The 21,731-nt window shown below is 34.7% G+C and overlaps 2 pseudogenes; one reads left to right on the top strand and one right to left on the bottom strand.

Moving 5' to 3' along the window:
• Positions 1-249: 249 nt before the first annotated feature.
• On the top strand, positions 250-1,791 carry LOC143403499 (mesoderm induction early response protein 1 pseudogene; annotated as a pseudogene).
• Positions 1,792-19,559: 17,768 nt separating this feature from the next.
• LOC143403629 (poly(rC)-binding protein 2 pseudogene) lies at positions 19,560-20,795 on the bottom strand (annotated as a pseudogene).
• Positions 20,796-21,731: the final 936 nt, after the last annotated feature.

Genomic DNA, 21,731 nt, shown 5'->3' with positions numbered 1-21,731 from the left:
TATTTAAATTTCCATCATGATAATGTGATCAGCATTAAGTAGTAATTCAGAGTCCATTGAGGCAATTCCCTGCCTCTGCCCACCCGCTCCACGCGCGATCTTTCTGCTTCGCGGTGGCGGCAGCGCGGGTCTCCCTGGCGTCCACCGCCCGCTGGGAATCCGCTGCGGAATGGTGTGGTGGCTCGATTCTCCCAGTGCCTGGCTGAGTTTCCGACGTGGTTAAGAACCAACTGGTTGAGGTTCAATGCAGACAAGACAGATGTGATGCTGCCATCTGTTGAGTCTTCAAGTCCAGGAGGTTCAGCAACATCAGATGACCATGAATTTGATCCATCAGCTGACATGCTGGTTCATGATTTTGATGATGAACGAACATTAGAAGAGGAAGAAATGATGGAAGGAGAAACAAACTTCAGTTCTGAAATAGAGGATCTTGCAAGGGAAGGCGACATGCCAATTCATGAACTTCTCAGTCTTTATGGTTATGATAGTACTGTTCGACTACCTGAAGAAGATGAGGAGGAAGAAGAGGAGGGTGAAGATGATGAAGATGCTGATAATGACGACAACAGTGGCTGCAGTGGGGAAAATAAGGAAGAGAATATAAAGGACTCATCGGGTCAGGAGGATGAAACTCAGTCTTCCAATGATGATCCATCACAATCTGTTGCTTCTTAAGATGCCCAGGAAATAATTCACCCACGTCGATGTAAATATTTTGATACAAATAGTGAAATAGAAGAAGAATCTGAAGAAGATGAGGATTATATTCCATCAGAAGACTGGAAAAAGGAGATTATGGTGGACTCCATGTTTCAAGCAGAAATTCCAGTTGGCATTTGTAGATACAAAGAAAATGAAAAAGTATATGAAAATGATGATCAGCTCCTGTGGGACCCTGAGTACCTACCAGAAGATAAAGTGATTGTATTTCTTAAGGATGCATCTAGAAGAACGGGTGATGAGAAAGGTGTAGAAGCAATTCCTGAAGGATCTCACATAAAAGACAATGAACAGGCTTTATATGAATTGGTTAAATGTAATTTTGATACAGAAGAAGCATTGAGAAGATTAAGATTTAATGTAAAAGCAGCTAGAGAGGAATTATCTGTTTGGACAGAGGAAGAATGTAGAAATTTTGAACAAGGGCTGAAGGCCTATGGAAAAGATTTTCATTTGATTCAGGCTAATAAAGTACGAACAAGATCAGTTGGTGAATGTGTAGCATTCTATTACATGTGGAAAAAATCGGAACGTTATGATTTTTTTGCCCAGCAAACGCGATTTGGAAAAAAGAAATATAACCTTCATCCTGGTGTAACGGACTACATGGATCGGCTTCTGGATGAAAGTGAAAGTGCTGCATCAAGTCGAGCACCATCCCCTCCCCCAATTGCCTCAAACAGTAGTAACAGCCAGTCTGAGAAAGAAGATGGCACTGTAAGCAATAGTAACCAAAATGGGGTGTCATCTAATGGACCAGGTGAAATATTAAACAAAGAAGAAATAAAAGTTGAAGGATTACATGTCAATGGACCAACAGGTGGAAATAAGAAACCATTTCATGCAGACATGGATACTAATGGTTATGAAACAGATAACCTAACCACTGATCCAAAACTTGCCCATATGACTGCAAGAAATGAAAATGATTTGGATGAAAAAAGTGAGAGACCTGCCAAAAGGCGAAGGGTAAACAGCAATGGAAAAGAAAGTTCAGGTTCTTCTGAATTTTTCCAAGAAGCAATATCACATGGAAAATTTGAAGAACTTGAAAACACAGATGACTAAATTTTAGGCCTATTTTACTTTATTTGGAAAAATTCTGGTGTGACTAAAATTTTCAGGGTTGATGGGTTACCTTAAAAATTTTTTATTTCCTACAAGCAATTGGTTAAAATTTGAAAATTTGAATTGAATCCTAACTTTTTAGGAAATAAGATTTTATAGTTCCACCTTTTTCAAGATCTTTTTCTTCACAACTATCAGACCCTTTCAAGGATATAAAAATAATTTAGCAAATTTGAATGAAGTAAAGATATCAGTACCTTTTCATTTGATGTATTAATCATAAAATCTCACTACAAGGTAATTTTTCTTTAGTTTCATGTGGAGGAATACCAGGAAAGAAAGGAAAAAAATAATAAGAGTTTAGAGTTCTGCTTAACATCAATTTTTCTGAGTTTCTTGAAATATCCTTATAACAGGCATTGTTTCTCCATATAAATTGAGTATCATTATTAAGGGAACCCTTATGAATCCTGAAAGTTATGCTAGCATGATTTTTTTATATATAGAAGTTTAAAATAAACCAAGTCAGGTTTGTATATGTAAAATTGTTGACATCAATGATGTCTTTCCATATTCTTATCTGGGCTTAAGAAATACATTCTGTATTTTTCCAGATTCTTTGTAGCCTTTGAAAGATTTTTACAGTACATATGTCTTGACTGAGCTGTCCTTTCTTAATACAAAAAAGCTTGTATAATTTTCTTAACTTGTACAGTTGGTAAACTTTTATGAGAGGAATTGATATCCTGAGTCTGTCAGCTTTCATTTTATTTTGCTAAGGGTTTTCTAATGAATTTTTAAGTGTTTATGTAGTTAACTAAGTCCTGTTTCTTATCCAGGTGGCAAAAGCCTTCATTAAGAATAGTGAAAATTTGTTTTTTTTCAAATTTCTTCTATGGACAAGTAATTTGAGAATTCTGAAATTAAGCATGATGCTTAGATTGCACAGTTTGTTTTTTATTTGCTATAATTTTCAAAGTTATTTTTTAAGTAAAACAAAGGTTTAATGTCAGCTTAAATGTGTCATGCTGACTAGACTCCTGTTTAGTTATTTTTATATGCATTATAAAGTTTCCCAGTTTTGCATTAAATCAATAGAGGGGAAAAGGTTAAGTAATATTAATATATTGGCACACAAGGAGTAACTGTTGATAGGCAACAGTATTGATTTTATGAGAAAAATGATGGAGTTTGAAGAGTTTTCAGACCTTTGCAATATAAGCCAGTTTCCAGATTTGATAATGTTTTTCCAGAATGAAAATAAGATATATAGATAAAACCATTTCTCTGTGTGATGACAAATGGGATTATCCATCTGCATAGTCATGTAAGGGTGCCATTTTATTTTTAGTGCAAAATTCTTGTTAAGAAAATGTAGTTTTATACAGCTAATAGACCAACCTATATCCAGACTTTTATAAAAGATTATTAACTATTCTTTTCTCACACAGACATATCCCCAAATGCTTCTTCCAGTTCATTTTTAGCCATCAGTTCAAGAAGCCAATGCCTTTTAAAAATAAATCTTCAGTAGTCTTCTTTTTAATGACTCAATTGTCTAATGCAACTGAGTAGAGGTTTGCACTGAGAAATTGTCATTTAGGCCTTACCCCCCCCACACAAAGTATTATTAACATTTGTTCAGACTGCTTCCTTTCACCAATATGAACAACTTTTTTTCCCCAAACAGTGTTTAAAGCCACTTTACAACATTTGATGATGTCATATAATGTACATTCACTGTTGTTACATAAATATACAAGTAAATCAAGTTTTGGGTAGAAGTGTCAAGAAGCAATGAATTTTTTGTTGTTTTTGTTTGTTTTTACCTAAAACATTAATTTATCCAGAATGATGATAGTTTTAGCAGATGGTCACAATCCATTTTTAAAACAGATTTAATGAAATGAATCCAAAGCCTCCTAGCTCTAGTCAAAGATGGTCTTTAGAATAGCAATGCTGTGCTTTTTTAAATGGTTGCAATATTAAGATGCCGTTTTCACCTTTTTTAAAAGATACATTTTGTTTGCTGGTTTGTGAAGTTCTTACAAATTTATTATAGGAATGTTTTTAAGTAAATTCTCAGGCATGATTACAAATGCGGCACATGTATAAATGTTAGGAAAATTTTACTTTTCTTGTCTTTTTAAAATATGCATAATGAACATTCCACTATTATAATACATAATGTTCAGCTTTTATTAAATATTTAATTGTATTTTGTGTTTATACAGGTGTTTCACATTTCTTCATAACACAGCCACTATAATTTGATAAGTCATTGCACTATTTAAAAATTTTTAGTAATATCATGAATTTAATTTGCTTAAGATTTAGTACATTTCATAACTCTTGAACTTTTTGACAAACTGCATTGGGAAAAGAAGCCTTTGTTAGTAGTTACTTATCTCCCTACCCCACTCCCACCCCAGCAAAGCACTATCATTTTCGTTTGGTATTGTTTTATGATGTTTTCAGATAGAGTTCAGAATCTGCAACTCAGTTCAACACAAATATGTTGAGCTTTAAAATGTATTTGAAGTAATATTTAAATAGGCATTTAAAATTATGAATTAGATGTTTTTAAATTTATGCATAGTAATTTTGCACTGTAAAATATTTACCTTCTCCCATTCCCTTCTGTCATTTCTGAATATGCTTATTAAAATATTTTTTTAACATAAAAAAAAAAAAGAGTCCATTGAACAAAGTTGCTATAAAACACGATTGAAACTTCCCTTCCTTTTCTGAGAGTCAGAAACAGGTTGATCAGGCAGGTTTAAATTTCAGAATAGTATGTAAGTTTATTTGTGATTCATTTCTCAGCACCAGTTTCTTGGGTGGGGGATATAGCTCAGTTGGTAGAATGCTTGCCTTGCATGCACAAGGTCCTGTTTAATCCCCAGCACCAAAACCAAAACAAAACAAAAAACAACAAAAGCAAAACAAAACAAAAATAACAGTTTCTTTGTGATGTAACCTATTGGTGTTCTTTGGTAAACTATTCTCTTTATGCTAGACACTCACATGTTCTCTTTGCTTTTAGTTACTTCTGATAACTTCTTCCTTAAGTATTATTTCCTTATGATCCTAATAGGGATACATTTTATTATTTGGAACTAAAAAAAAAAAAAAACTGATTTTCAGAGAAGGAGGTTTTACACTGTTATACATATCTTGATCACTTTTGTTTTATATTTTGGAGATTGGCTGATACATTTTTAGCTTTTTAACCTACTCAGTTTAAACTTGGTCAATTTGTTGGCTAGTTTTCTATCATTTGTTTCATTGAGTGAATGTTGTTTCATCAATTTTAGGGTCCCATTCTCTACTTTTTCTACCTCATTGTTATTGGTTTCTTCAAAGTTTCCCATCAAAGTCTCTGATTGGGGGTGGGTATAACTAGCAATTAAACTCAGGGCTACTGGACTACTGAGCCTCATACCTAGCCCTATTTTGTATTTGTTTCAGAGACAAGGTCTCACAGATTTGCTTAGTGCCTTGTTGTTGCTGAGGCTAGTTTTGACTTGAAATCCTTCATCCTCAGTCTCCCAGAGCTAGTGGGATTACAGGTGTGTGCCACCTTGCCCAGCTACATCTTGCATCTTTTAATTAGATGTTATTTTAAACTTGCAAATACAACTGTATTGCACTATCAGAAATATATTTCCATTCAGTATATAACTATTATGGTGGTAGCAATTATGGGGGGTAATATTTCTCTATGATTTTTATATATTACATATTAAATTAAATATTTGATATATCATTATGTTAGTGTCATTTCCTTGACAGTGTTTTACAACATGTAATATTTTTGTAGCTATGCTGTAACTAAAAATAAATAAGCTCATATTTCTTCAATCTTATTTGACCCCCAAACACTTTTTAGTGTTTGTACTCAAATTTGTCATTTTATGATGAGTAGGCCAAGGACAAAATTTTGATTCATCCAAAAAAGAAACATTTAATTTTATTTATTCCAGTCATCATCACATCTGATAAGCCTATAAAGAACATAGTAATGTGACTACTTCATAGGTGATTGTGAATTGTTTTAGTTTAATTCTGCTTAGTAATTAATGTGTTGCTACAATGTGTCCATTAGAAACATAGCCATAATTTATTTATTATACATTCATTAAAATATGATCTTTTGAGAGAACTTTAGCATGACAGCATGAAGATATTCATAAAAGTTTAGCCCAAGAGAACTAATGAACAGAAGAAAAAAAAAAAAACGAAAAACAAAAAAAAACAACAACAAAAAAAACAGTTCCAACTATTTATAAATGCTGGTCTAGAAATGTAGATCAAGAAAATAGACAAGTAAAGGTACAAACAAAAGTATAAAAGGCAATAGAAATACACATTTTTCTGCTTCTTAATGGATATTGAAAGGAACATATAAAACTGTATATTTAGAATATATGTCCCTAGTACCAGAAAAATTAAAAACAAAAAACAAAAAACACCTCACACCATGTGGGAAGCATTCTCAGTATTCTTCCTTATATTCTTTGACACATATTTTGGAGTTTCTAAAGAAAAACATGTAAAAAAAATAGGGTGTTTAACATTTTTATCCATCTCCCCCCCACACACATTTGGCTTGTTACAAAAATCCTGGTTTAATTTTACCAATTTACACTTTTTCTTCAGGGTGCAATCAATAGCTTCAGCATGTACATCTTGCAGTCTACCATGTGCTTGGTGCCACATTAGTTATTCATCAATGGATAGTCCTCATATGGGCTGAGAAAAACTATCATTCAATTTTAGTTAATTCAGCTTTTCTCTTATTGAATGTGCAGGAGCAACTCTTGTAAATTCTGTAAGTCTACCAACTTAACTAAGGCACTGATTGCTTAATTAATTAAAAAACAAATTTACTTTGAGGCTGGGGCTGTGGCTCAGAGGTAGAGCACTTGCCTAGCACGTGTGAGGCCCTGGGTTTGATCCTCAGCACCACATAAAAATAGATAAATAAAATAAAGGTATTGTGTTCAACTACAACTAAATAATAAAATTTTTAAAAAATTACTGTGGATTTGACTTAAGTGAATGTGAGGCTCTTTATTTTATTCTTCTTATTCTTGTTTTTCTTTGTACTGGGGTCAAATGTAGCAGTGTTCTATAATTGAACAATATTATCTCTGCCTACATTGCCCAATTGTTTTTATACTTTTATAAGTATCAGGAAATAAACCCACAGGAACTTAACCACTGAATCACATCAAAAACTTTTTTTTTTGTTTAGTTTTGTTCTTTTCTCTTTTTCTTTATTTTAATTCTTGAGACCATGCACTGAATCATGGGTACATATCAACTAAGCCACATTCCCAGGTTTTTTATGCTTTATTTTTAGGTAGGGTCTCACTAGGTTGTTTATAGCTCTTCTAAATTGCTGAGGCTGGATTTGAACATGGAATCTTCTTGGCTAAATCTTCTAAATCACTGAGAGTCATGCACCACCATACACAGCTTTGTGTGTGTGTGTGTGTGTGTGTGTGTGTGTGTGTGACAGGAAATTACTAATTTGCTTAAGGTCTTACTAAATTTCTGAGGTTGCCTTTAAACTTGAGAATTTCCTGCTTTTGCCTTCTGAGCCGCTGGTATTACAGAAATTCACCATCATAACTAGGAGTCTTGTACTTATTTGGATGGCCTTACCATCCCAACTTACTAAAATTATAGATGTACACCATCATGATTGGTGCTTGCTGAGCAATATGTATATATATCTGAAGCAAGATACATATTTCAAATTTGTTTTTTATTTTATTACTAAATTAATATTTGTTAATAACACTGGTTATTAAACCTATACTATTATAATTAGGCCTCATGAAACTGGATAATGAACTAGAAGTAATGTATATATTCTGGTCTCAGGGGATTACAATTCTTCAGATATTTACAATATATATCATATACCTCAACTGTAAGTTATCTCCTTCAAGCAGAAATTAAAAGTGAGGCTAAACAATGTGTAGGCCAAATTTCTTCACATAAGTACTAAGTACTGATTTTGTAATTTAAACAACTATTAGATAATTCATTAATTTATTTTTTATAAATTGTGGGTCTTAATTTTTTTAGAGGTTTTGGTGATTGACCCCATTGACACTTTACCAATGAATCACAGCCTGAGCATTTTCAGTTTTAAGACAGGGTCTCTCTATGTTGCATAGGACCTCACTAAGTTCCTAAAATTGGACTTGTAATCCTCCTGCCCCAACCTTCAACCTTCTGTGATTACAATAGTGTGCCACTGTTCCCCCTACAGTTATGAGATTTTAAGAGAGCACAATTGGAAATAGAATGACCTTGCTTAGCTGGCTTTGTATTTTTAATAATCTGGCTTCAGCCTCCAAAATTGCCAGTTTTACAGATGTATGATAAATTGTGTTATTTGCATCTATTTGAATTACTTATATAACTAAAGTGTAAATAACATGTCAGGGAACTTTATACTCAGGATCTTATTTCTCAGGTTTCATTTTTTTTGTTTAGTAAATGTCTTGTAACTCTTCATTCATAAATCTGACTGTTCCTATGCATAATTTCTTCTGTCTGAAACATTGTCATGAGATAAAGATGATTTTTTTATTTCTTTGTTTTCACACAGACCTGTGCCTTGCTATGTTAGAGTAAGACCCAGGACCTATGTACTAGTAGAGATAAGAGAAATTGCCAACAGTGAATTAGAGCAAAAGCAGAAGTGAGGAGGCTGAGGATCCCAGAGAACTGAGAAGTATGCGAGACCTAGCACACTAATCAGCAGGGAGATCAAGTTTATACTCTATATAAAATAAATAGGCAAAACAAGAAAGCACATGGGTGAAGTAGTAAAAGATAGTGGTTAATCATGTGAAATCTTTATTCAGCCATAAAATAGCAACAACAATCAATAGAGTATTAGCAGAATGTTAATTAGAACATGATAAAAAGTTCATTTTAGCAATAAGAAATATATACAATACAAAGTTCAAATTGGCATTAGATATCCTTTCAAAAAGAGATAAATAGACAGATATGGCAAGACATCCCTGTAATCCCAGGACTGAGGGCTGATGCAGGAAGATTATAAATTGGAGGCCAGCCTGATACACTTAGAAAAACCCTCTGTCACTGTAAAAAAAATCTAAAGGACTAGGGATGTAGTTCAGTGGTAAATGACCCCGGGTGCCATCTGTGTCCCAAAAATACAAAATAGAGAGAGTGAGAGAAAGATAGGGAGTGAGAGGCAGAGAGAGAGATAGAGAGACAGAGAGAGAGAGAGAGAATGGGAGAGAGAGAATAAGGGGGAGAGAGAGAGAGAAGCAACCAAGATTAAAAATGCACACTTTTAAATGGGTTGTGGCAAAACAGTGAAACACCTGCCATGCTTGTGCAAGATCTTGGGTTTCATCTCAGTCAGTGCATGCACACACACACTCACAAAAAATGCATATTTATTTACATAAGTATATTAAAAACTTTACAACTTGAAAATTTTACAATAGTGGTTGATGTATAGACATAGGTTTCGTATATACTTATCACAAATTATAAAGTACAAAGGAAAATAAAAAAAAAGCCATATTATATTCACATAAATGCAAGTGGATCTCATAATGAAAACTCAGTGCTTCTTTGAACAATATCAGTTACATTTTATTTCCCTATTTTCTGGCTGGTATTTTGCCTGCTTTATGCATTCCATAAATTATTTATCTATTCATTTCCTGCAAAGTCTACATGAACTTAAGATTAACTTTATAAATATTTTCAGTTTGTAAGTATTTATCATTTAGTATATTCACATGTATACCATCCCCAACATTTAGTTCCATGAACTATTTTAGATGGAAACAAATTAGTGCCCACTACCAGTTTTTTGTTGTTAATGTTGTTGTTTGTTTGTTTCTTTTTCACACAGCTCTTGGCAATGACTAATCTGTGTTTTGGCTTCATGGATTTACTTGTTTAGAAAATTACATATAATATTAATTGTAAAACACATTACAGTTTTTCTTCTTACTTTCAATTAGCTTAAGGTTTCCAAGTACACATTCATTGTAACATTTAGTGCTCTCATGAAACATACTTGTTCAATATAGCTGGGATAATGGCTCAGAGGTAGAGTGCTTTTTTAGCATATATGAGGTATATATAATATATATATATATATATATTATATATATATATATATTATATAGATAATATTGCTGAGTAATATTCTAATGTGAGGACTTACATGTTTCCATTTATCTATTTACCTTGCATTGATTTTACAATTTGGTTCTTGTGAATAGTTCAGCATTAAATATTTTTATATGAATGACAGTCTCAACACACCTCCAGTTACTTTTGGTGTATTTCAGAGGTAAATGCTTGTTCATCTAGTAGTTCTTTATTTTACCAGGAAACCACCAAATTAATTTTACTTTTGTATTAAAGAGGCATAAAATTTTTAATTTTCTGCATATGACATTTTTTTTCTCTTCGATATTGATCCACTTTATGGTATTTTTTGCAAATGTTATTATTTTTTTTTTTACATAATGCAAGACAGTTGCATTTGGATAGGCAAAAGAAACAGAAAAATACTGCCAAAAAATAGTGGTTTATTCAAAGGTCTAACTAAAACCAATTAGAACTGTGTCAGCAATTTGTACATGTCAAGTGCTATAAATCATCTAGATTTTAGACTTATCATTGACTTAACAGCTTGAAATATTTGGGGGTCTCTGGGATGTATGACATTTTCAATGGTTGAGGCTCTTATCATTGGGTAATTATGAAGTGTGCATTTTGGCACTGGAGTGTGAAAGCCTAAGAAAAAAAATTATTTGGGCTGTGGGCTCAATCAGCTTCTCAATAAGGAGAATTGACTGCCCTCTAGCAAAGGTTATAAACTGGAACAAATAGTTCTTTGAAAACAAAAAGGAAAACTTTATAATTATGTCATCACTTTAATGTCGAGGTTATTTTTTGTACAGAAGGTTTTTCAAGTCCAATTTCTTATTTCTTATTTTTACTTTGGAAGCATAACTAAGACTTCACAGCTAAATCTGATTTATAAATATGTAATTGCTTTCTTCTTAATTTTTATAGTTTTTGCTCTTATATTCTAGTGTAAAATACATTTCATGTTAAATATTGTACATAATCTCATCGAAATCCAATAACATAACTTGAAACATAAATATTCATTTATATAGATCTTGCTTAAGGCAGAGACTACTTATTCTCCATTTAATTTTTCTGACAAAATTGTCAAAATTAAATTGACCAGAGGTGTGGAGTTTACTTATATACTTTCAATTTTTTTTCATTGTTGAATTGTTCTATCTTGTTCATATGTTCACTACCTGAATATTCAATAATTATAATGCTTAAGGTGATAGGATATATCAAAGACAATAAGATGCACTATGTAACAATAGATAATTTTTACTTAATTTTAGGAGACATAAACAAGAACAACTATTGAGGAAAAATTGAAGCACAACATTTTTAAAGGATTTTTTTTTTTTTGTACCTGAAATTGAACCCACAGGCACTGCACCACTGATCCACATCCCCATACCTTTTTATATTTATTTAGAGACAGAATCCCTCAAAGTTGCTTAGAGCCTCACTAAGTTGCTGATACTGTCTTTGAACTTATTATTTTTCTATCTCAGCCTCTTGAGCCACTGGAATTTTAGGTTTGTGCCACCATTCTTGGTTAGCTGAATATTTCACAAAGATTAAATGTTGTTCACCTGTATTATTGAAAATTATTCTCACTAACAGAAGTGTTAGTAATCAGGAAACTTTAGGATAAATGTGGCTCCTTTAGTTGATAGCTGGAACTGAATTTTCATCTCTATACCAGGGACTACTTTCATGACAGGGGTGGCTTTACTTACATCAGGTGTGTCTTAGAATTTATTTTTATTTAAATTATTAGTTGTTTACTATTAATTTGTATTTATTTCATTTCACTAAGACTCATATTTATATTTTTCTGTGTTAAATATTTAGAATAATTCTTGCAATAAATAATTATTTAAGATGATGATGATGATTATTATTTAAAATGGTATCCTATCAATACATATATATTATAATCATGGAATGTACTTCCCAATTATGTCTATTAAAAATCATTTTGTATTGATTCAAGTTCCATGTAACTTCATTTTCTTATATAGAAAGGCCCAGATAATAATCTCATCAGAAAGTTCTAGTGCATTCTTTGGGATCTTGTTTAAAAGTGCTGTGTCCTTCTACACTCTCTTTTATGGGTTTTCAAATTTTCATTTTTAGCACTTTTGGGACACAGATGAAGTATTCTCTTTCTGGAATTTCCAAAGAAGAATTTATCACCATGCCTGCGGAATGTATTGTAGTATTCTCATAAAAATGTATCGTTGATTATTGATTTTCTAAATTGAGACATCAGCCATTACTCAAAATTATTCCAAGTACTTTCTAGAAGTTTCAGAAGAATACTCTTGAATATATTATTTCCACTGGTGATGTACACAATATGGACACAGATCCTGATTTTTTTGGTATGTCTCCATCCAAAACCTCAGAGAGTAAGAAAATGTGCATGTAGTATGTGGTCTAGTGGAAATCTTTGGGATTTAGAGTCATGCATAGTTGATTCTGAATTCTACCTGGTCTTCTTAATAATTGTGGATATTTGAACATGTTTCTTTCCTTCAAACCATTATACAAGCTTCATGTTTAAAATAGGGTAGTATGATATACAGTGCATGATATCAGCGATTTTTCCTTCTTTTCTGTATTTATAAACTAGGTATTGTATTTTTTATCTTCACATGTTAAAATGCAGAACCTGTTTCCAAGTCCTTAAATCTAATATTTCTTTCTTTTGGGGGTGGAGTGGGGGAGGTTTGGAATATGAGGGATTGAACTCAGTGGCACTTGGCAACCGAGCCATATCCCCAGCCTTATTTTGTATTTTTTTATAGGCAGGGTCTCACTGAGTTTCTCAGTTCCTCAACATTGCTGAGGCTCAGTTTAAACATTTTCAACAATCCTCCTGCCTTAGTCTCCTGGGCCACTTGGATTATCGTCATGCATTACTGTGCCTGCCATTTTTTTTTATTTATTGTGGCTCATAGGAACCTCTAAAGATGAAAATGAATAGGTACCTACACTCAAAAGATATTGATTTCTTTTGATTTTGCTTTTCAAATCCTGTTGTGTCCAAAATAACAAGCCCACATTAGAGGAGGAATTATCAAAGCAGAGAATTAAGGTGCCCTGATGAAGATGATACGTGACTCTCTGATGTTCAACAGTCATCAGCTAACTGTTTCTACCAGAAGAAAAAAAAAAAAACACACAATAAGACCAGCATGAATTAATAAACCAGATCAATTATGATCTAATAAGCTTTAGAGTGACTCATCCATCAATTATAATTGGAAACCAGGATTCTGTCACATACCTTGAGAAAATTCTGTGGAAAACAGCAGTTGCCTTATTGGTACTGTTTTCTTTTTTCCCTAAGTCTGGACCATTATTGAGGTACTATTAGCTCATGCAGACATGTACACATCAGATTTATGCTGAAACTCTCACAGTACCTCATACCAAGTGAGGAAACAATATCACAACCTAGGCATTAAGTCAAAGGCTAAGTTGCAAAATAAGATGTTTTTCTTTAATATATTTAAGTTTCAGAGTCAAGGCTGTGAAAAGATATACAAAATGAGGCACCCACTCTTGGAACTTTCTCTTCTCTTTTATGCTGTCTGACACCTGAAATGTTAATAAGTCTGTGTTCAGCATCACATAGAAAGAAAAAAAAAAATCAGTGTCTTTTAAACCCTGTCTTGTTTGGTCTTCCTTCTCTTTCTGAGGACAGTGCCACTCTTGCTGTTTGGTTTTGGGAAAAGAATTGATGAAAAAGTGTCTTCTCACACCTCTTGTATGGAATGAAGGCGTCCAGGCTTTTTGACTCCCCAAGGTCAGAGGAGCCATATTCTCAAAATGGAACGTGACCACTATGAATTAAGATGAGCCAGAGCCTTAAAATAGAGGGAGTTGCAAGGATGTAGTTTTAAATACATATATATTCTTAATTAGTAATTTTATATTTGTCACATAATAATAGTACTCTTGATATATTCAGTTTTGTGATTAAAATAAATTTCAAATATGTCTTTTTTATTGTAGATACTAAGTTAGTTAAAAACTACACCTGTGCCTAACATTACTTATATCACACATTAGAGGAATGCTTCCCAATTGAGAGCTCTAACTGCCTTTTTAGAAAATAGATCAGAAAAATTAAATTAAAAAAATATATTGCCCATTATATGGTTTCCAACAATTAACAATATGTGTGCATATAATTCATACATTGATATAATCATATATAAAAGGCTTAATTTAAATATTCTACTATAAGGCTAGACTCCATCACTCTTGGAAAAACTTGCCTTTTAAAAATCTGCTATCTGTACTCAATTCTAATCATCTTAAAAAAAAAAAAAAACGGAAGTAAATGCACCCAAGAACCTGCCTATCTTGACTCATTCTGTCCTCATTCATTCCTGGAGTTGATCCCATCTACTGTCATTTGGAAAGTAGGCTCAGCGGATTCAGACTAAGAGGGCAGCAGTTTCCAATCAGCTGCTCTTGGTGATAATTGTTTGATCCAACATATGATAAGTACAAGAGGTATGGTTTACACTATCTGATCAAGTTTTAATTTCTGGAGCTTCCATTCTTTCAGATCCATTTCTAGGCTTCCTTCTTAATGCTCAGGAAACCCAGGTTCTGCTTTCACACAGATGATAAAAAATCTATACGGAGAATGCAAGGCACACTGAAAGCCAGGCAATAGTGACTGTGCAGGGTTTTGAGACAGCATCTGTACACTGGAAAGGGAGACCATTTGAAAGAAGTTTCAAACAGCAATTGCTATGGCTGGAAGTGGTTTTGGTAGATGGGAACTTTCCAGCATAGTCTCCAGTATATGCAAAAATGAATCATCTTATAGAGAAGTTCATTCTCAGTATCCTTTGACCAATTCAGTGGGAAATGCATCAGCAGCTGAAAGTCTGGACATTCTGTATTATACAATCACGATATCTTCAGGCATGACCTGAAGTGTATGTGGACAGCTTTGTTCTGGAAAGCTGTTCTCCTCAGATTTTGTGATACTGATTGGCATGATCATCAGGAGAGAATCCCAAATCCAGATGTAATTTTTTTCTCTCATAAAAGTGTTGCTGATATATAGGTAACTGAGTTGCTTTTTTTCTCCTGAGCTTTCTATATGTCTGGGAAGCAGGACCTCAAATTTGGAAGGCTGGACTTTTTCTTTAGTTTTATTTTTTTATGGTCTCAGAATATAATTCTCTTTTTTTCATTTTTCTGTTCACACTCCCAATGCCAAATTTATTACTCCACAACATGGTAAACTGTTTCTCAGATTTCAAATAGACACATTATTTTGTAACTATATTTTTTAACACTAGATACCACAGTTTTCATAATATTCATTTTATTTTTTAATTATAGGTGGATACAATATCTTTATTTTATTTTTATGTGGTGCAAAAGATCAAACCCAGTGCCTCACATATGCTAGGCAAGTGCTCTACCTCTGAGCCACAACTCAAGTCCTAGGTGGCACTGTTTATGGGTTTGTATCCTCCTGTTTGTGAGAATTTAATATGAGAGAAAAAGAGATAGATAGAGAGAGAAGAATCACTTGATACTTTGTAATTAAATGCTCATGCCTGTCCTCTCTTATTCTTCCAGAGACACAGATACCTCACTGGAATGTATTTAAGTGGGATTCCCATTGTAGACGTGGCAGGATGATATGTCCTCATGTCATTCTCATGCTTTCTCCTGGGTCAGTTGTTTCTGAGGTACCCAACGGTGTCGGGTCTATATAGTTTTGGAGTGTATAGCCCATTTGAATCTCTGTGTCCTCTCCTGCCAAGAGAAAGCAGTCTGAAATATAGTGTGGAGATTATCTGGGGAGTAGTTGGATCCCTTGCACCTGAAATAAAACTCCTGAGACACTCTTCACCTAAGTCTTTTTTTTTTTTTTCTTTGACTACTGGCAATACTGCTACATGATAATGGGCATGCAGTAATTTCTTTGACTTACTCATTTTAACTCCTTGAATTTATACCCAGAATTAATTTAACCGTGTTATATATTATTTCTGTTTTAAGTAGTTCAAGGGGTTTACATTATTTTCACAAGTGACTTTTTTAAACTTGCATTTTCACCAACAGTGTGCAAGGGTTATCTTTTTCCAAGATCCATAGTTTATTGACTCTATTTTGGTATTAGATTACTGACAAAACTATTCCCTCTCTTTTTTGGGGTATGCACTGGGGATTGAACTCTGGGGCACTCAACCACTGAGCCACATCCCTAGGCCTATTTTGTATTTTATTTAGAGATAGGGTATCACTGAATTGTTTAGTGCCTCACTTTTTCTGAGGCTGGGCATTGAACTCAAGATCCTCCTGCTTCAACTTTCCAAGCTGCTGGTCCAGTCGCATGTGCCTGGTGACAAAAGCTACTCTAACACTTGTGTTCGGGTATACAGGTGTCCACTATTTGACTTGTGCATCAAATATGTCAGGGAAGATTGTGGAGTCCAGTCTGTCAAGTATCTACAGAATGAGTGTGTAAAAACCTTTCTGGGAATTAACAAATATATGTACTTTCTAATCCCTTCTTTGAACTACTGCTTGGGATTTTAGCAGCCCATTGAGATGCTTGCAAATCAATGTAAAACCCATAGTTTGTGATCTAGGGGAGATTTGCAAATAATCAGTTAGCTTCACTCCCAGAACTTGAGCATTTGGAATGGCTTTCTATTTGGGGTCCTCTGCCTAAGCCTCCTACCTTTCTTTTTCAGAGTGCTTTGTTATATGTGAGGTAACTAGTTTCTTCCATTGAATGGAAGATGTTAAAAGATTACATTAGTCAGTGAAGAGAAATTTCCCTGCTGAGAAAAATTGGCTGTCATGGAATTTTTAGAGGTAAAAACTGGAGACTGGAGCTCTTTGTTCTGAACACCCACAAATGCATAAACCAAATTATTTGTGATTTTATTTCTCTGTCCTGATCCCAGGATTTTAAGCCCATGGATGCCCTTGCATGAACATAGATAAGTATCTTTTTTTTCCCTGTGTTCTTAGTAGTATGAATGTGAAGATCCTTCTTCAGCAAAAGCAAAATTAAGATCTAAAGCACAGAAAACTATTTAGAGAGAGGGTGTTATATGTATGGTCCCAATATTCCTCTTCTTGGGGTGACACTGGCTGTTGTTAATTCTGTTCCAAATACATAGCACATTGCCTAAGGCTGGACTGAGGCCCAAGGCTACCCCAGCTTTCTAAAATCATCTAAGTGGGAGATATTTTCCCAGTTGTACAGTTTATATAAATCTTTCAACTCATTCTTTTTACTTTGCCTAAGAGGAACTTGAAACATAATATTTCCATTTAATTTATTCATGGATGGAGAGAAAGTCAGAAGCTACTATTCATTTATATTTGCAACATTGCCCTCACTTAAGAAATGCCTTTTATCATTGCTAGTATCCTGTATCATTAGCAAAATAACAGAATCACCTTATGGTGTATTTTCCATTAAATGAGGCATCATACATACCATACATTTTACAAGTATATAATATATAAATAATATAAAAAAAATTTACTTGTAAAATTTACCAGAGCTCTTTTAATTTTAGATGTGTTCTCAATGTAACATTTAGAATTACTGACATTTTCTATGCTATATTCACTGTTAATATGTTTAAATATTACTCCTTTGTTACTATTTTCCCTCTAGTCTATACCTATAAAAATTGTCTTTCTCAAAATATTGAGAGCAATATTTAGCTAATAAATTCTTAGTTTTATTTTGAATTAATCATTTAATAGTATAATTTCTAGTACCCTAATTTTTTAGTCTCTCCCTTATGCTCTTCCCCACCACCTTTTATGAAATTAACTTGATCTTATTTAACAATGCAAATACTTGGTCAGCATCAAAGCTCTACAGATCCTGAATTATTACAAGAGGAACATATTATGTAACTACTATTTCTATTAAGAAATAGAACATTAACGATGCCACAGAGAACAGCTTCATGTCCTCTTGCTTTTACTATACCCTCCAGTCACTCTAGTGGTAACTTCAACTATTTTTCTCCAACTAGTTCTTTTAAAGTATTATTCCAAGAAGAGTGGGATAATTTATTCATTTAATTGTACAAAAAATGAGTGAAATATGTAGCTTATTGTGTAGGAAACAAAATCTTACACCAATTATGCTTGATGTTTTGTTGGTGGAGCAAATCAGAGAGTGATCCAGGAGTCAGAAAAAAGAGGGGTAGCTCAAAATATCAGGGTTGGAGTATTAAGAGTTCAGTTATGAGGGGTTACCAGAGTATAAGGACTGGTGGGGTGGGTTGAAGAAAAAAAAGATTAGGTGTGAGCTACTGGAGACAACCTGAGGGAGCTCAGATGGAACAGGTTTAGAAATGGAGCAACAGAAGATTTAAGTTGAATGAGCAGTGCCTGGAGAGGAAGAAATTATTCATCTTGAAAGAAAAAGAGTGTGACATCTCTGGTAGAGCTCTACGAGGAGGAAGCCAGGTGTATGCATCCTTGTTTGATTAGACTATTAAGTTCTGGTTTTTTGGAGATGCCTAATGTGAGGCCACTGGAGTAAGTGTCATGCTGCCACAATATTTCCTGTCTTCTGCTTGTGATCAACATTTTTCTCATCTAATTCACAGTTAGCAGTTTCTTCTTCCTCCTCAGATCCATTCTTTTACTCCTTCACCACTTTTTCTTCTACTCATTCCACTTTGCCTTTTCTTCCATTGTGTCCATGTTCAGATCCTTGATTCCCAACTATACCACATACCTTATGCTTGACTCTGACATTGTTGTGGGACTGGGCATAGGCTCATTAAAATCTTGGTAACCAGGGTCCTAACTTAGGGAATATGGACAGTGGAAGGTGGTGGCAGATGCAGTCAATTTTCATGGTGAAAGCAGCAGTGGCACCTCCCTGTTGGAACATTCAGAATATTTTAGTGTCTAAGAGTAGAACTGATGGCTCATTAAGGTGTACCTATGTAGGCAGTACCAAATCAATTTTCCACAAGGTTCTAAAATTTTTCATGGCAAAGAATAAAGCTTGACAATTCCAATGATTTTTTTTTTCATTTAAAATATGCAAGCTTGAACAAGGACAAATATTCCCATGAAGGTGAATCCCAGATACAGGTCAACTGCTTCCATGTATATGCATGTGTGCATCCTCCAACCATGGGACTGCACATCTATTCTACAGTTAAGAACTAGCAAAGTCTAATCCTCAACCTGGGCATAAGGTTTCACAAGGAGCAACTAAATACAGCGTTGTAGGAAGAAACAATTGAGGGTGAATAAAAAACATGGGAGTGGTGAACAGGAGAAAATATCTTAATTGCAATAAAGCTTCTATTCAAAACCCAATCAGGGTCCTGTAAGGGATAAAAGGTACAAAACTAACAGGAAGACAACAGGACTAAAACCCCCATGAATCACTGTGACATCCAGTTTCTATTCACAAAGAAAAAGTTCCAGTCCATCTCACTGTTTTTGAAAAGTTCCTGACATTACAGAACTAAACTGAAATGTATTAATAGTCCACTCTTACATTTCCGTGACAAACAGAAAAAAATCATAAGCCAATAAATAAATAAATAAGAAGCTTATAAAACTAAATATGGATCTCAGCATTAACATCTGAACAGAGAAAGGAATTAAAACACTTTAATTAAAAAATCACGAGTGTATGATAAAGTGTGTAGAAACTGAAAATTTACAAACTATTTAAAACCTGAAATTGCTGACTGTTCAGAAACTACACAGATGGATCATGGGTGGTAGTGAGCAGCAGAAAGGGATTATGAATGAATCTGCATTGTTCTAGCTGCTCCCCATGCCAACCATCTCCCAGGAAAGCCTGATGTTGATTAGATACTGAGCCAGGCTAATGCTGGCAGCAGATCCAGTGATGGTAACCTGCCTATCAGTAGATCCTTCCTCTGGGTTCAAAATTTTGATCTGCACCCCAGACATCTGACTAATCTCATTGATTCTGGCACCTTGACATCCGATTGTGCAGCCAATGGAATCGCTTGGAATGGTGAGTTCATAAGAAGTAGTCTGAGCAGATGCATCCAAACCTGCACTGAATCCAGTGTTGCCATGCATCATAGGAAAATGAGATTGTTGCATTGCCAACTGGTGCAGCTTGGTCAAATCTGGCTGTGGAATGGCATACTGTCCTTGAATGGTATAGGCCTCTAGAGGTGGTCCCTCCAGGTCAGGGTTGAGGCACATGGATGGGGTGGTGTGGAGAAAGCTCACACTGCCTGTGCTGTACCTGCCCTGACCACCTGCAAAGATGACTGGAGAACTTGATGGCTTGGGCAGGTACGGGATGGTCATGAACACGCAGATCTGTTTGACACTCTCAATGATGGATTGCGGAATGCCAGCAATAGTGTGGCCTGCTCAGTTGAATTGGGGAGCATAACCCCTGTCACCTGGACTTGAGCCCCTGTACTCTCTCATATTTCCTTAATCTTGAAATCACCTTTCCCAATGAGAGAGCCACACTGACTAGCAGGGACCACCAGCCTCAGAGTGACTGGGGGTCTACTAGCAGCTGTAAAATTGGTCATAGAGCTGCTGATGTCCTCTTCCAGTTTGTCAATGATCATAACAAAGGCTTTGAAGATGGCATTAGTGGGTCCAGCCAAAGTGATAATTCTCTCAGGACAATTCCCTTCTGAGATATTGATATGTGCACCACTCTCCTCACACATCTTCTTAACCAATTCGCCTTTCTTTCCCATGATACTGCCAACTTCCTTCCCATGCATAAGTAGCCAAATGGTGAGAGTGACATTTAACCCACTTTCAATCACACCGGTGTCCATGTCCAGCAGTGCTATGGGGACCTGGACTTTGAATGGTCAAGTCTTTGGTCACTGTGGAGGTAAAAGCCAAAAACTGCAGGTGCCAGAGGACTGAGGGGAAAAGGGGAGCCAGCAGGAAGGAGAAGGGTGGGAAGCCAGGGGCGGAGGAGGAGGAAGGGGGAAAGGGACCCAGGAGTGGGTGGAGGGCAAGAGAGGGTGCTCTGGCTGCTGCCTCTGCTGGTCTGGGCCAATTCCAAAGTTTTCAATTTCATTTTTTTTTCCTTTCTAGTTAATGTTTTCCTTCCTGGTTGGTATGCAATAATGAATTTGCTTTTTTGTTAACTTGCCTCAGTAGGAGTGATTTATACTCCTTTTTGTAAATTCAGGTGATTGTTGAATATTTCCACTTTTATTAAGTGAATTTAGAAATATTTTGACTGTAACTTACTCTTTTGGTATGCCTTCTTTTCCCCACAAATATAAACCACTTTTATTCTGTCATATCAACTTTTTGCTACATATGTACTTTGCAAGTATTTTCTCCCACTTTATATTTTAGCTTTGATCACTGATTATTCCTCATTCTAAAATATTTAAAATTGGTCTCCAGATATATAAATCCATGGAAATATACAGGAAAGGTTCTTAAAAATTGAGTAACAGAGATCACTGATGTAGTTTCTCCTTTCCCAGTATTCAAATAAGTACCATGCACATTTATCGTAAGAGGATGACCAAGGACAGGCAAAAAGTATGAATAGAGTATTAGTTGGAATAATCCAAAGCTCTGTGCGATTGAGAGAGTTTCCAGGGTTCCAGAAAAAACAAATAAGACCTCCACTCTGGACATGGCTCTCTGCATCCAGAGACAGTGTATGATGTCACATTTTTATCCATCACACTCACTTTTGTGCATAATTAACCTGTCTTGCTACTTCTCCTGGCTTTGTGTCCCTT

Source organism: Callospermophilus lateralis, chromosome 7 (assembly GCF_048772815.1).
Source record: "Callospermophilus lateralis isolate mCalLat2 chromosome 7, mCalLat2.hap1, whole genome shotgun sequence".
NCBI classification, from domain to species: Eukaryota; Metazoa; Chordata; class Mammalia; order Rodentia; family Sciuridae; genus Callospermophilus; species Callospermophilus lateralis.
Note: the sequence above shows the minus strand (reverse complement) of the source record. Positions and strands in the feature narration are given on the sequence as shown.